We start from the raw sequence: 17,242 nt of genomic DNA on the forward strand, positions 1-17,242 counted from the left end.
CATACTTGGCTTTGGCTTAAAATGATAAATGTAGAGTGCTAAGCCTAGTTCTATACCGACTAAAGTATTAGTAAAACTTCAAAACTAATAAATATAACAGATAGATATTTCCACAGTCAAAAGATTGTCAAATGCATAAAAAAAATCCCCATAATGCCACTATTATATGGTGCTAAAATTACACACAATGATATTGTTAATACATTTACATGTGTCCAGAGAGACATTGTGAACTAGATCTTAAGTATGACAACGGGTGATGAAGAATGGATTTCCAGATCTGTTTTCCCAAAGCATGACAATAAATAACCATTAGATTCTACTTATTGCAGCCGCACACTTTTTGATCAAGGCTCATACAAATGCAGTACAGCGACAGTTAATGTTCCTGTGGAACAAGAGCAGCATCTAGTGGATAAGAGATATGTTGCAACTTGCTGCATTATTAAAGTGTGCTTTAGAATTGCTTTACTTAAAAACTATCAGATCTTTTCAAATTTCACGTGCGTCAGGATAAAATAATTTTTGGAATGTGTTGCAGTGAAAAGTTTGTACCATCTGGCTCCTGCAGCGGTCATGTATAACCGCTATATAGTTAGATGCAGAACAATGTTCACTACCAAATCTGCACTACCATGGCTGGCTGGGTGATGGCTTGGCCCCTCTTCTCTCCAAAAAGATCTTTAGAGCTGATTTATGGCCAAACCAACGTTGAATTGTGGGAAGAAAGGTTAAAAATTGAAAAATGTTAGCCAGCATAAAAATTCAGATTCAACAAATGAGAACATGCAGCCTTAAATTTGACATAATGTTGTTCAATAAATTAGCCTAGTCTTAACTTTCATATTGGCAAACATAACACTATTCTTAATACAGTAAATTTGAGGGATCCCATTTCAGATTTTGGTATTTTTGAATAGCTTTTGAACTCAATGGTGTTACTATTATTTCTATGTAACTAGAAAAATACCAGTGAAAAAAACACATGTATAAAATGTCACTAAATGAAAAATGTGGGTTTTCTACCCTCGCTGTTTGTTCAGTTCCTTTTTTTTTTTTTTTTTTGTGTGTGTGTGCCTGTTTGTTTCTTATTTCTTGTAAAAGTTTCCAATAAAAACCTGATTACACCTAAATGAAAAATGTGAAAAAAAATACTGTTCCAAAAATAAAAAAAAATTAAACCTTGAGTATTTTACCTATATTTTAAAAAACACTGAAAAAAGTGTGAAGCCCCAATTCTAAAACAACTTTTCATAAATGAATACTACAAATGAACATAAACTTTGTTACATATAAATTTTGTAATCTATCTTATATTTCCTTCTCCATTAACCATGTGGTTACATTTTATGCATTAGTCTATACAGAGGAAAGGCTGCTGGAAAGACGAAGAACTGCAGCTGGCTGCTACACTCTGCTATTCTGTGAGTCAGGTCATTCTTTTAAACACTGCTATGCTGTAAAGGGGTATTACCATCTGAAGGATCCCATCTATTCTGCTAGCTTATGTAAATTCAAGAATTTTCCTGAATACATTGATTTAGAAATGCTGCTTAGCTTACTTCATTGTGTCCAGTTCATCAAACAAAGCCCATCCACCAGCTTCTTGAAAAATACAGGAAGTGAGAAGAAAAAACAGCAGGCAAAGCTGATGAGAGAGAGAAATAGGAAAACCCCTTTTGTCTACCAGTGCACTGAATGAGGCAATAAATCATTATCATTTTCTCCTTACCCTTCCCTTTCCATAGAGTACTATGTATGTGTGTATAGAGAGAGAGAGAGAGAGAGGTGAATAGAGATAGAGTCTCATGAAAAGTGAGTGAGGATAAGGGCAGTCTAATATTTGTAAAAGGAACTGACTTCCTTATAGGGGTATTCCCATCTCAAGGATCCTATGTATACTGGTAGCTTATGTAAATTGAAGATGTTTCCTAAATATATTGCTTTAGAAATGCTGCTTTGTTTGCCTGCTATATTAGGTGATTCCTCCCATTGTTTACACAGCGTTGCTATTACCATGGACCTAAGGGACAAGTGAAGTCACTCACTCACTGCTCTTGCTGCCAGGACAATTGTTCAGCTAATTGCAGTTATCTGACAAAGCCTGGTCTGTTATCGCTCTATGTAAACACTCAGATAACTCTGAGTCTGTTCTGTACAAGCATCTGCATATTATCTGATCTGCATAAGTTTTGTGATACTTTTCAGCACCGTTCAACAAGAGGGAGGAGGGAAGTGAGAAGAAGAGACTGCAGGCAGACTGCTGAAACACTGAGCATGCATGATTTCCTTTAATGCCTGGTGAAAATGAATAGCTTGGGACTTTATTGGGAAAAAAAATCCTTTTTTATTTTCATGTCCCAATGTTACTAAAATCTTTAAAACAACTGTGAGATCAAAATGCTCACTATACCTTATTCCTTGAGGGGTTTAGGCATTTGGGGTTTTTTCCACTGTACTGAAACTTTAGGGGCTCTGCAAAATAAGACACCTTAAAGGAATTCAGAAAGATCTGTTTTTTAAAAGCCCAATGATGCTCCTTCCCTTCAGCATGCTGTGCGTACACATCTACATATGGGATCTTTCTGTGCTCAGATGAAATTGCATGACAATTGTGGGATACATTTTCTGAATGTGAATGTGTAAATTTTAGGGCTAAAGGAACATATTACTGAAAAAAAAAAATTGGTTTGGGATATTTTCTTGTAAATTTCTTAAAATTCTGTTAGACTTGTAAACCTTCTAACATCCATAATATATGGACATGCCAACAAAAAGCAGAGATAAGGTAGATACTATTTCAGGCAGATATGACTGTCTAAAAAGCAGAGCGTTTCATATTTTGAAAATTGCTAATATGTTGAAATTTCCACCAAATTGCTGATTTAATAAATAAATGCAAAAAATATTGACCAAAGGTTTATGAAGTAAAATGTGTCACAAAATGTGTCTCAAAATCACTTGGGTCAGTTAGCGTTCCAGAGTGATTTACCATATAAATGCATCAGTTTTCAAAAATTGGGCCTGGTTTTATGTCCTTAAAGCAAAAATTAAATAATTTATGGAAAGTTGTTATATAAGTGGCGGTACGCTTTACCCCTTCCCAACAAAGTCATCTTTCATTTTGATTAGCTTTTTCCTTACCGCCTTCCAAAAGACAAAACACTTAATTTGTTGTGAGGAAAATTGTACTTCATAAAGCTGGGAATCTGTTCCTTTTGGAATAGAAATACTACTTTGGCAATAATCCCTGCATTATGTAATTAGGCTCATTAAACGAGTCATGCATGATGTTATGGGGGCTGCCCCTAGAGGGCAGCAAACAGAGGCACTGTTCTCCTAATTAAATCCTGGGGGAATAGATTTGCAGATTTTACCCATTTTTAATGGATATAGGTTTCTGTTCGGGAGGTCCCCAAGCGGACTCTCCGAACGGAATACCAAACACAAATGTGTACTGGGCCTTAGAGAGTTTTCTTTTTACCACTGGACATCCTCAACCTCTAGAAGACGAGTGTCTTTAGTATGCACAAAAGCGGAGACATAGTGTAGGAAAAGCCCTAGGAGGGCACTTTTACCTTAAATCAGCAGGTTTAAATGGGTAATAAGTACTCCTTTCAGCATAATTCCTGCTCCTGACATTCTGGGTATGCGCATCACATGCTAGGAAAGGCTGAGCCGGCATGTTGGCTACAGCCACATGATACTGTATATAGTACCACAGCATACTTCTTCCATCGGCTTGGTAGTGCCATGCTAGTCTTACATCTGCTCACACTTATTCAGAGAAGCCTCCAGGCATGTGAAAAGCTATCTGAGAACCATAAACCTAGCCTGGGTATATCTTTGAAGTAAAAATAAAAAAAGCCTGTAATAACCTCTTCACGATGGCCCACTGTATATAAACCTCAGTGCATGTTGGGCTCTGTGCAGCGCTGATGTTTTTTAACTTGACCCTGCTAAATTGGGGATTGGGTCTCCCCTAGTGTCAAGAACTCTGTGGAGATAGAACTAATAGCTGTTGGTGTTAATGGAGCCATGGTCAGGACCTGATAGGTTGAGGTCCCGATCATGTAATGGCTATATCAGGGAAAATTTGTTGCAGTAACAAATTTTCCCTGATATTAGCTGCCGTGTACCCATACAGCAGATTATGACCACATATTGTGTATTGCCGTGTTCAGGAGCAATAGTTTAACAAACTTTGAGGATAAAGTGACATTTTAGTAATTTTTCATTTACACATCCAAATGGTAATAAAATCTCTGAAAAGGCTGTTGGGTCAAAATGTTCACTATACTCCTTGATAAATTCTGAAGGGGTCACTTTTTGGGGGGTTTGCTTTGTATTGATACTCTAGGTGCTTTGCAAATGAGACATGATGCCTAAAAACTATTCCAGCAAAATCTGCTTTTCAAACATCCAGTGGCGCTCCTTCAGTTCTGTGCACTGCTATGTCCCAAATATCAGTTTACACCTATGTGTGTTGTGAGGTATATTTGTGCTTGGTAGAAATGGCATAACAAAGTGTGTGATGCATTTTCTCCTTTAACCGTTTCACTGCCAAGGGTCTCTGGAAATTTTGCACCTCCAGTAGCCAGAGCAATTTTCACAGTTTTGAGATGGATAAATCAGAGCTAAATTGCAACATTAAAAAAGCATCCAACCCCCCCCCATACCTATATATTTTCTTAAAGTAGACACCTTGCAGCATTGTCTCATTGCCACTTGTTACTGTATATGAACAGGCACCTTCATGCAATTCTGATTGAAAGTGAATGTTTTATGAAAAAATGCAAATAAATGTATATTAGTTGTTAAAAGTGGAAACCAAACAATAAATTATATGCACAAATCTTCCTAAAAATAAGAGTTCAACATGTGCAGAGTTAATTCATTTCACTATGGCCTAAACCTGCATGCACGGGTCTTCAAAAAAATTGCTAGAACTGGAAGGAACAAAAATGTGCTTTGAAGCTAGAAATGTTTTAAAAAAAAACATTTTGTGCATGCAAATTAAATAGGACTTTACATAAAATTATTATTTTTCATCCCCCTATAAAAATTTTAGCAACCTATACATTCATCTCTAGTGATAAGTTATTACTATTATTTTAGCGTGTTACAGACATCGCTAGAGGCATATTTTACTGTAGAAAGCTCAGGTATGGACAGGACAGGGTTTGGGTGAAATGTAAACTTTATTCATGATTTTGTGTATATGTTGTGTAAGTGTTTGGGGTGACTTTTTTTTTTGGCACTGCGACCTGGACAATGGTAAATGTCTGGGTGACAGTGCCAATAAACTTCCTGGTTATGTTCAGGGAGTATAACATAAGAATACCCCACTAGTAAAGCTCAGGGTGGAATTATATTATACCTGTATGTGACAATCAGAGTGCAAAAGTACAGTATTCACTCTAATTGACAGGAGGGGGGAAATAGGGACTGAATCCCTTCTCCCCCCCCCCTCCTGGGGTTACATACAGGTTGTGCACAGAGACAGAGAAATTGCTTCTCTGTCTCTGTGTCTCTTTGCATGCTGCAGCTGCTCCTCCTCCCCCTTCCTGTTTCACTAATGCTTCCCAAGACAGGAGGGGGGGGGGGACATTTTAAAATCCTATATCTCAGGACTTGTTTGGGCTATGAAGATAATTTTAGATCCATTTTAAAGATGAGAATCTCATCTTTAAAATAATACCAAGATCTTCATAATAGTCCTTGAAGATTTTTAGCGAATTGCTATTAAAAACTCTGTCGGGAATTGAGATCTTCAATGAGATCTCAATCCCCAATAGCATTTTCAACAGTGAATCGCTTTGGCACAGTAAGGGCTAACATGGTATCATTTTAAAGATGAGATTCTCATCTTTAAAATTAATCTAAAATTATCTTCATAGTCCAAACGAGTCCAGAGATATGGGCATTAGAAGTAAGGACATAGCAGCTACGTCCTTGGCTAGACAAGTGACACCCTGGGAGGACGTAGAGGTACGTCCTTGGCAAGAAAAGGGTTAACCCTTTGTGAATGTTTTATGAATGTATTATTGAAAAAAAAAAAGAAATGTCTACATGTATACTGTTTTAATTTCTGTGAAATGCTTAAAGGGTTAACAAACTTCACAAATGCTGTTTTGAATTATTTGAGGGGTGCAGTTTTGCAAATGGTATAATTTATGGGGGGGGGGGGTTTCTAATATTTAGGCCTTTATAATCCCCTTCAGAACTGAAGTGGTCCCTAAAAAATTAGCTTAAGATATCTGGAAAATCTCTGTTATACTTATAAGCCGTCTAACATCCAAAATAAATTAAATGACAATTAAAAGAGGATGCCGATATAAAGCAGAGATACGGTAGATAATATTTATTAATTGTAATTGAAGAGCTCAACGGAAAAATGGCCTAAGTCCACATTTTGTCATATTTCAAATTATTACCTAGAAAGCTTCTTTATACCTCGTTCTATGCATTGGGTTTACAAGGTACCTAGGATTAATGACCTAAGTCCGTATATTTCAATGCAGAAGAATTTACATTCAATGGAATAATGGCCTAAGTCCAATACAAACTTACTTACTTCACTCTCGTTGGTCATTTTTTCATTGAAATCGTGACTTCCGGTCTGTTGTTTATATTAGTGTAAAAACTTTGTCTTATTGTTTTAAAAGGCTCTAAATCGACTTTTGCACATATTTAGCGCCGAAAAGGGAGGCAGGTAATTATTATTCTTCATCGTTTAATAATTTTTACGGTATATTTGACGATATTAGCATAAGATTGCACTTAAGCCGACTGCTGCGGCAACCATAAAGATACGTGTGCTGTAGCGCCTTCGATGTGTAAGCCATATTTAAGATGTGCCTTTATTTCTGTTATGCAATTTTTGTATTAAATTTTGGAACTTATACAGCTTTGAAGGTACTCCTGTTAGATGTCGTGCAACTTTTGTTATAAGCGTGCTCGCTTAGTCCCGGTCAGAATTTGTACACCCATGATTAGGATTAACGGTGTTCATTAGCTGATTACATTGGATAGATATATTCCACAATAATGCCCGTTTGCTTTAGGCTAAAACTTTAAATTTCGTTTTTCTCACAATATTGATTTTTGGACTTAGGCCATTTTTCCGTTGAGCTCTTCAATTGTATTTGTGTAATATGGCTACCTGTTTGAAAAGCAGAGCATTTCGCATTTTTTCAAAATTTCCACCAAATTTCCTTTTTTCTTTATTAATAAATGTGTCACGAAAGAACAATATCAAAATCACTAAAGTGTCTTAAATTTATTGCCATATATAGTGACATACGTTGGTTTTGAAAAATGAGGCCTGGTAATTAAGACACTTATAGGCTCTTTCCTTGAAAAGGTTGAAGTGGGCCACACTGAGGAAAAAAGGAGGACAAATATAAACCCAAGGAAGTAGTGGGGGAAAAAAAGGGGGTGGGGGGTTCTTATCTCATCAATTATACTAATTAACTATTCCATTGCTACCTAGGTGGGTCGGTTCTAAAAGGAAAGAAGGCTACTTACCCATCTGTGCTGCCACAGAATGAATTAAAGACAACTATTTATTAAAACAGACCATTCATGAGAGGTGATGGTCCTCTTTAAAGGAAATGTATCGTTATTTACTAATTATAATCAGGATACTAATATATTTTTTTCTAATTGATTTTATTTTACATTTGCATGTTTTTATATTCTATTTTCTGTGCTATGACTACAGCATGGGTTGGTATTTCATATGGAGGCAGAGACTCGTAGCATCATAGATAACTATAATGGTAGGAGTCAGTCTTCATAGTGTTCAAGCCAGTAAATCCTGCTCAGGGGCTGTTCACACTTGCGCTCAGTGTCCAGTGTGTGCATTCCGTCAGGTTTCCATTCTCAGCCCAGGCGAAACTGGACGGGGACAGAAACCCGGCGGACAGCTTTAAAAGCCATTCACTTGAATGAGTTTGTAAAAGTGACCGCCATTGTCCGTCTGCGGCCTGTCCGCGGGGAAATGTTTTTTTGGTTTTTTTTTAGCTGGACATAAAGCCCTGCATGTCCGACTAAAAAAAAAACAAAAAAACTTTGTGTCCGGCTAAAAAAAAAACGGTTTCTCTGTGGAGAGGCCGCAGGCGGACACTGGCAGTGACCTTTAAAAACGCATTCAAGTGAATGGGTTTTAAAGCTGTCCGCCAGGTTTCTGTCCACTGTCCAGTTTCACCGGGGCTGAGAACGGAAACCCAGCAGAATGGCAAACACTGGACAGAGTGCAAGTGTGAACGAAGCATCAGTCACGGAAAGAGATTTCTGGCTGAAACTTGGTTGTGTGAAACCAGCTTTATGCTCAATCAGTGAGAAGCAGAGCAATGTCTCAGTAGCTGACATCCGAAAATAAGGCAACGTCTGTGAGAGCGAAGAGGAATTATGAGAAATTGAAGACTTTTACGTTTAGAATCCTGCTCACAGCAAGCCATGCCGGCATGAAAACAAAGGTGCCGCACAGACCTTAGTAAGATAATAAAGCATCTATCTCAGAGGTTTTTTTCAGACACACACAGTGATCAGCTACATCCTGCTTTCTGCCACGGAGACATTTCTGATATGTTTAGGAATGGACTCCAGGGGATCTGTCAACCTGTCCTGTGGGGGGTGTTTAGCATTAACTTGTTGGTAGCAAGTCCTTTAAGTTCTGTTTTACTCTTTTTCTAGCACATCCAACAAATGTTCAATCAAACTAAGATCTGAGGAATTAGACGACAAAGTCAACACTTGGCGTCATTTTGTTCAAACGATTTCTGAACAATATACAGTATATGGTGTGGAAGGCCCAGTATCCTGCTTAAAAAGACCACTGTATTAGGAAATGCCGATGCCACAAAGGAGCTGCAATTGTATGGCCTGGAACAACATTTAGATAGCTGGAACTTGTCAAAGCAACATTCATATGAACAAATGTGATGTTGTTTGCATAGGTCAGAATTCCTATGGAACATTTCTAGCCCATGTATCCATGCTATTATGGAATAAATAGAATGGTGAGAGCCCACCTATTACAACAATGTGTCTAATAAAATGTCATTCAGTAGGTTTCTTTCTATGAGCAATAGGAGTTTAAAATAAGACTTCTGCTTGGCTCTTCAGCTTCTTATATTAACAAACCATGTACAGTATATGGTCTAGTTTAAAGATTATAAATGTTTGTACAACTCACTTTTCAGCACTGAAGATTAGAGTCTGTATAACAAATTGTAAAAATTTCTTTAGCAATTTAAACAATATAAAATTCTGAATAGTTAGGACTTGTAATAGTTAACATATCTCATAACCATGAGTGGAAATGAGGCCATCGCTTGTTTTACACTTGAAGCAGTAACAGTGTCCTTACAGTTTAGTGGAAGAAATGGCTTTGCTGGAACACTGAGCACACAATGTCCTCGCCTTGTGTGCACGCGCTACAGAGATGTATTTATATTTCTGAATGTAGTGTATCCTGGACACCAGCAATATGAGCTATGTGGGTATGGCAGAGGGTCAGGGAAAAGAATTGTTCCTAGGAAGATGATGTATTATTGAGTTACAGAATGCAGATGAATTCTATACTGTTATTCTGCTGCATATATACAGTAAGCATATCATATAATAGGGCTGGTGCTGAGCTATAAATGGGACAGACACCCTGCATTTAAATGGGCATTTCTGTTTTGACAATTGTCTCACCATGCATAAAGATGGAAAACCTTCACTGTGGCAAAATATAGCTTGTATACTGAAATAAATAAAGTGCACAGTCTTGCAAAGATTCTGGCACAATTTTCTTTGGAACAGTTCTGTCACCATGAGCATAAGCAGGGGTGCACTTGCATCCAGAGTCAAAAATGAAAATGCCCAATCCCAATTCTGGTATACGGGAGGGGGGAACACTTCAAATGCTGGTTAGTGGCTTCTATGTATAGCAGTTTAGCTAGGGATAACGTAAAAGACACTGGTGGCCAGATTTGAGGATTCACTGTGCAGCGCATGTCCCTGTGCTTGGCTGCTGGTGTGTGATATAGCAATAAACATGCAAATCAACAAGTTCCCCTTCCTAAATATCAGGGATAAATTCAAAGCTCGCTAGGGTCAGGGGTGGTGTAAAATGGAAAAAAAAAAAAAAAAAAAAAAAAAAATGATGTTTGGGTAGCACATCCCTGTTCCCTTTAGTGCATGGACTGCCAGGGCTGGAAATGTAAAGGCTTAGGTGACCGCTGTGGCTGGCCTCAGTAGTAACATACTGCGTACTAGGGATGACACCGCAAATACATCACCAGTTCTGCATCAGGTGACTGCTGTGGCAAGTGATTGATGCACGCATACATTACAATTAAAACCTATAATAGTGGCACAATAAAAAAAATTAAACTGAATATTCATATACACAGTATAACTGTATAAATACATCGCATATACAGGGTGGGCCGTTTATATGGATACACCTAAATAAAATGGTAATGGTTGGTGATATCAACTTCTTGTTTGTGGCATATGGGAGGGGGAAAACTTTTCAAGATGGGTGGTGACCATGGCAGCCATTTTGAACTCGGCCATTTTAGATCAAACTTTAGTTTCTTTTCAATGGGAAGAGGGCCATGTGACACATGAAACTTAATGAGAATTTCACAAGAAAAACAATACTATGCTTTGATTTAAAGTAACTTTATTCTTTCATGAGTTATTACCAATTTTCTCTTCGTTTACAGTAATTGACAGGTCGCAGAGGTTAACACGTGAGGAGCGGATAGAAATTGTGTTGATGTCTGGTGATCGCAGTACCCAGGTCATTGCAGCAGATTTTAATGCACCCTATGAGACCACCCATCTCCCATGAAACAGTAAGCAAATTGCTTGCCAAATTTCATGAAACTGCTTCGGTGTTGGATTTGCCAAAATGTGGATGCATGAAAACTGTCACTAATGAAGAAACATCAGTGACTGTCTTAGCTTCATTCAGCAAGAGCCCACAGTGTAGCACTTGCCATGTCACTGGAGAGTGGCATCAGTAGAACATCCCTTTGGCGGATATTAGCTACTCACAAATGGTACCCTTACAAACTCCAGCTGCTGCAGCATCTCAACAAGGGTAACCCAGTTCGGTGCACTGAATTTGCAGAATCGGCAAAACAAAAATTGGAACAGGGCCCTCAGTTTACACAGAACATTATGTTCAGTGATGAGGCAAACGTTTTTGTGAATGGTGAAGTTAACAAAACCACTGCTATTGGTGTGACACTAACCCACACTGGATAGATCCCTCCAAAACTGTTGGAACACAATACATATGGTATGGGTCCATTCTTCATCAATGGAAACCTCAATGCCACTGGATATCTAAAATTGCTACATGATGATATGTTTCCCTCTTTATGTACATTCCCTGAGTTTTTCCAGCAAGATAGTGCACCACTACACTATGGGTGTCAGGTCCGATCATTTCTAGATGAACAGTTTCCTGGAAAGTGGATTGGTCATCGTGGGCAAGTTGAATGGCCACCAAGGTCTCCTGATCTGACCCTCTTAGATCCTCTTAGACAATTGTCTATGCTGTGAAGATACGAGATGTGCAGCACCTGAAACAATGGATACTGGAAGCCTGTGCTAGCATTTCTTCTGTGGTGTTGCTATCAGTGTGTCAAGAGTGGGAGAAGATGGTTGCACTGAGAATCCAACACAATGGGCAGCACTTTAAAAACCTTTTATAAGTGTCAGAAATCTGTAAACAACTCATGAAAGAATAGTTACATTAAAACCAAGCACACCGTTGTTTTTCTGGTGAAATTCTCAACAAGTCTGATGTGTCACATGGCCCTCTACCCATTGAAAAAACTAAAGTTGGATCCAAAATGGCCAACTTCAAAAAGGCTGCCATGGTCACCACCCATCTTGAAAAGTTTTCCCCCTCCCATATGCTAATGTCCACAAACAGGAAGCTGATATCACCAACCATTCCCATTTTATTTAGGTGTATCCATATAAATGGCCCACCCTGTATTTATGCACACATACACTTACCTTTACTGCAGGCTATATGGGGATGGAGGGGGGAATCCAGGAGTAAACAATCTATAGAGGAGCTTAGCTAAGCACATGGCAAGATGTTTTGTTTTCTCCATAGCCCCGCTGTATAGACACCCTCTCTCCTCCCTAACAAACTACAACAGATAAGGCTCTGCTGTTGCTTTTGGGAGGATTTAATGGGAGTCTGTCAGCGCAATATAGCATAGAAAGATAGACACAGTACCTTACAGGGCTTGAGACAGGTTTTTCTTAATGGCAATTTTTATTGCTGGTCGCCACTGCAGAAAAATTCTGATTTTTAAAATGTGTAAATAAATTGAAAAGGGAATGTACTACACTTGCTGAAGGTTGTCAGAAAACCAAGTGAGGACAGAGGGCTGTCCTATATCCACTGGTGGGTAAACTTCAGAGGGATTTTAATCTGCAGTGCTCACCGAAACCCAAACTGCAGATCCTTTTCACTTCATTTACATATTGTTATTGCGGCCAGTTTAGACAACCTTTGCTCTATCTTTATATACTATTTGGCGCCGACAGACTCCCTTTAACCTCTTCTCGACATCCTTCGTACTATTATGGAAGAGGTCGGGTATTTAAATATGACGGCCTACCATAGCTGTATTATACATCAAAGATCTGGTTCAAATGCCTGTGATCAGTCAAAGCTGACGGAGGCGCCATCTTCCCAACAGCGCATACGATGCCATTTTGGTGAGGAATCAGACCCGGGGCCGGCGATCCTTTGCAATGACAGCTAGGGAGCCAATTGAAGGAACTAAAAAAATTTTATCGCTGTTTCGTCTCTGATAAAAAATTTTTTTAATTCAAATTGATCAAAGAAATAGTCATTCCCCAAAATAGTCCAACCAAAAAGTACATCTCACCCAGCAAAAAAAAAAAAAAAAAAAAGACACTCCTGGGCATTCCTATATACAGAAATTTAAAGAGTTACGGGTGTCTGAATATGGTGACTCCAAGAAACTGTATGACTCTGAGGCCATTCACCAGACTTTATGGTTGACCCTTCACATTTGAGTAGAAATTATTTTTATAGCATTCATGAAATGTACAGTCTATAGTAGGAGTGCTCAACTACTTTTAGAAACTTCCCACTGACCTGAACAGTAGCTAAACACGCCCAGTATTTACAGAACAAAAATTAAGAAAAACTAATTTCATGTTTAAGTAACCTTTCCATTAGGAAGGTCTAATGGAGTAAAGGGGTCAATATAAGTAACTAGTGAAGGAGCACTAACATGGCATTATACTGTGAGGAGCATTATAGGAGTAGAGGCTACATTAGTTCTCCCACATATTATAGTGCCCCATTAGTTGCCTCCACGTTATAAATGCTCCCTCGCAGTATAAAGTTTCTTATTGCCACCCCCACAGAGTAAAATGCTCAAGTGCCCCACTAACAGCGGTGAGGAAAGAAATCTCCCAACCGTGTCCTCAAACCCTGATACCTGCATTAGCAGAGATTGGTAATCACTCCTGCTGCCTTAGCAAGTTCAGTGCAGGTAGCAAGAACGATTACTGATCCTTGGTAATACTATTGTAAGGTATCAGGGCTTAAGGGTCAGTAGCCAGATGAGGAGTGTTTCTCCTGACCGGTCAGAATGGCCAGGAAGCAAAGGTCCAAACCAGAGTCCACCTGTTAATCATCCCTGGTCTAGAAGGTTGGATGTGGGTGCATCACAACACACTTTCACATTTTCTGAATCCATAAGATGTGCACCTTACACCATTCCAGCTAATACCTAGTTAACTAACCACATGCTTAGTTATAGAAACCATTCTTAGGTAGGGAAATCTTTTTATTAGGAACGTGTCACCAATTTATTTTTACATTTATTAAAGTCAGACATATCTTCCAATTTTCTAATTGCAGATTTTTTTCCCCAAAAAAATTCAGTTTCCTGTATATGATTATGGGGGCTGCCATGTTGCTTGACTTACTTTTCTGCTCTGTTAATACCATTTAAGGCTAAGTCCCCACGGGCCAGAAACACCGCGGCGGGAAAAAAATCGTGGAGTTTTACAGTACTTTAAAGTGGATGGGATTCATGCAAATCCCATGTCCACTTTGTGGGGAAAAAAAATAAAAAATTGCAGCGCGGATACGCTGCGATTTCCAAAACAGTCACGGTTTTGAAAATCACAGCATGTCAATTATATCTACGGAAATGGCTTTCCCATAGATATAACTGTAACAAAGGCTGTGGAGGAAAACTCTGTGAACTTTCTGTTCAAAGTGCTGCGGAAAGAATCGCAATGCATTCACGCCAAAGTTGCTCCCGCAGCGCGACGGTTCTGGGACCATGGGGCCTTAGCCTAAAGTGGTTTTCCCATCTCACCATTTCAGTGGTTTTCCTGCAGCCTCTTCTTTTCCCTTCCTGTATTTCTTCTCTCCCCCTCTGCTAAATGGACACACAATACTTATGTAGATCAGATAATATGCACATGCTTGTAGAGACTCAGTGTTATCTGTGAGTTTACATAGAGAGATAACAGATTCAGCTTTAACAGCAAACTGCAATTAGCTGAACTGATTGTCCTGCCGGCAAGAGCAGTGAGTAAGTGACATCACTTGCCCTACAGGTCCGTGGTTATAGCAACATTGTGTAAACAATGGCAGGAATAAGTTCAAATAGCAGGCAAACAGAACAGCATTTCTAAAGCAATATATTTAGGAAAAGTTTTCAATTTACATAAGCTACCAGTATAGATAGGATACCTGAGACGGGACAGCCGCTTTAAAGATATGGCCATAGGCTCAGACGACAGCATCATCATCATTGCCAGCGACACCTCTGTTGTGTTTTTTCTCCTCTTCACTGCAAACACAAGTGACAGAGCAGACTATGCATGTGCAGGATTTCAATTCCCGAAGCAGTGCTCGTCAGCTGCTGAAGCAGTGGAGAGCAGGAGAAACACAACGGAGGCATCAGGAAGAGAAGACAAAGGCAGCACTGGGAGCAATGACGACGCTATGCTCTGTGCACAGGGAGAACACCCAGTCTTCATAAAGGTTATTCCTATGTGCTTTTAGTTTAAAAATGTTTTTTTTTTTATGATAGAATCCCTTTAACTAAAAAAAAAACTTGGTTAAAAAAAAAGAAAAGAATTTTCTTGCCGCCTGAGTTTTTATGAAGAGTTGAAATAAGCTCAGGGTGTTGCTGGGCAGTCTGTTCTATGATGTTCTAGTTCAGGTTTTCTGCTGCTAATAATCACATTATGGCTGCAGTACATTATACATTTGACTCTAAGGCTGGGAGCATGCTAGTCCCCCTCCCCCATCCATTACGACAAATATTGGTTTATTTACATGGAATTCTGCCAGCAGTAAGTGTATAATAGCAAAGAAATAACTGAGAAAAAGCCCAAATGAGCATAATATAAGATATTCTGGAACAATGGACTGCAAATACATGCAGGCATGATGCAATCTTTAAGATCCCTAGCAGAAGAAGAGAGCAATCTATGAACACAGTAAAGCTGCTTGCTGTCTGTAAATAATATCCTATTTGTAATCACAAAAGCAGCCAGAAGTAAATAAGTAGATTTTTCTCTTCCATTGTAAGTTATGCAGTATGCAGATACATAGGGTATACCCCCTCCCATCTGCAGTCAAGCGAGTCGAGTGAAGAGACCAAATCTTCCTCCTTCCACTCACATCACCAACTTCCCAAGTATCAAGGAGTGAACTCCAAATTAGCTAGAAGATACACGTAGTGGCAGGAACAGTAAAGGTTGTTTTTTTTGCAGGTAGAAAACAGCATCCTTTTTAAATAAAGTACATTGCATTTTGGTCCGGAATCACACGCTCTTTGAAAGAAGACTGTGGTCTGAAAAGTTAGTGACCATTTAAGTATTTTCCAAACTGAATTAGACCTATACATTGAGTGAGTACTTTGAATTGGTAAACCAATGCTAGTAGTGAGGAGAAATACTATAGAATTATAATAGAAAGATTTATACTTTGTCTCTTTATAACCACAGCTGCTTTTGACTACAACATACAATTTTTTTTTTATTTTTTTTTTTTTTTTATTGCGCCCCCCCAGTTTTATCGGTACACTGGAGTTTGAAATAAAAGGCCAAGTTCACGCTAACATCAATTTTGTTTCCTGCTGAAAAATAGGATCCAGGCAGATTCAGTTTCTTGTACAAAAGTAGTCAGGATAGAAGTATAGACAAGTCAGTTCAGTAGGCTAGAATAGATACTTCAGTTATCACAATGAAATAGAGGAGAGGACAAGACCAGTCCCACTGCAGTTAGTGACAGCACTAGATCTGCTAAAGGAGTAGGACCCACAGTAAAGGTGGAATCACACTACCATTATTTCATGTCTGCTGCTCTCATCCATTACAAAAATCAGAGCAACAGACATTGCAAAGACAGAGCCAAACGGAGCCCCCTCCATCAGCTGTCTGTGTTCTCCCACATGTAAAAACATGACAAAGCGCTCTTACTTTTCAAACTAAAGTCTTTTTCTTCCGTTCCAAAAGTAAACAAACATAATGGAAGAAAGTACAAGGAAGGAGGAGTTAGTAAGCTCCAATGAGGAGGAGAATCCACACTTCAGGAAAATATGGTGCTTTATTGAAGGCTCAAACATGGAACGCGTTTCAGAGACCTTTTTCACGTATTGGACACAAAAAAAAAAAGTTTTGTTTTTTTTTTGTCTCCAACACTTGAAAAAGGAGACAATCTCCAAAACTCATTGTGTGTTTAAGCCTTCAATAAAAGCACTGTATTTTCCTGAAAAAGCACGGATTCCTCTCTTCATTGGAGCTTACCAACTCCTCCTTCCTTGTACGCATCACTTGGGATTCAGTCCTGACGCTGGGAGGCTCTGCAGCTTCTTCCATCATTGGTGCGATGAGTGCATATAGCAGTTGTGACTTTTCATCAGGTGAGAGGCCAATCGTAAAATTGTTATCACTGGATCTTGTCCTATAATATTGGTCTACCTTCCCTTCTTTCTTGCAGGATCTAAAAAGACTGGCTTAGAGAGCATCTGTTCCACTACATCATACCTTTGTCTATTTCATACAATAACCAGTATCATGCTATATGCTGATTAGGTGTTTCTCTTCTGTTTTAATGGGGGGGGGGGGGGGTGTTATTTTTTTGTCTTCACAATAAAGTCAATGGGAGTGGAAGCTCAATCTAAGTCCCTATGACGGATGATCA

This window comes from Leptodactylus fuscus, chromosome 5 (assembly GCF_031893055.1).
Source record: "Leptodactylus fuscus isolate aLepFus1 chromosome 5, aLepFus1.hap2, whole genome shotgun sequence".
Taxonomy (NCBI): Eukaryota; Metazoa; Chordata; class Amphibia; order Anura; family Leptodactylidae; genus Leptodactylus; species Leptodactylus fuscus.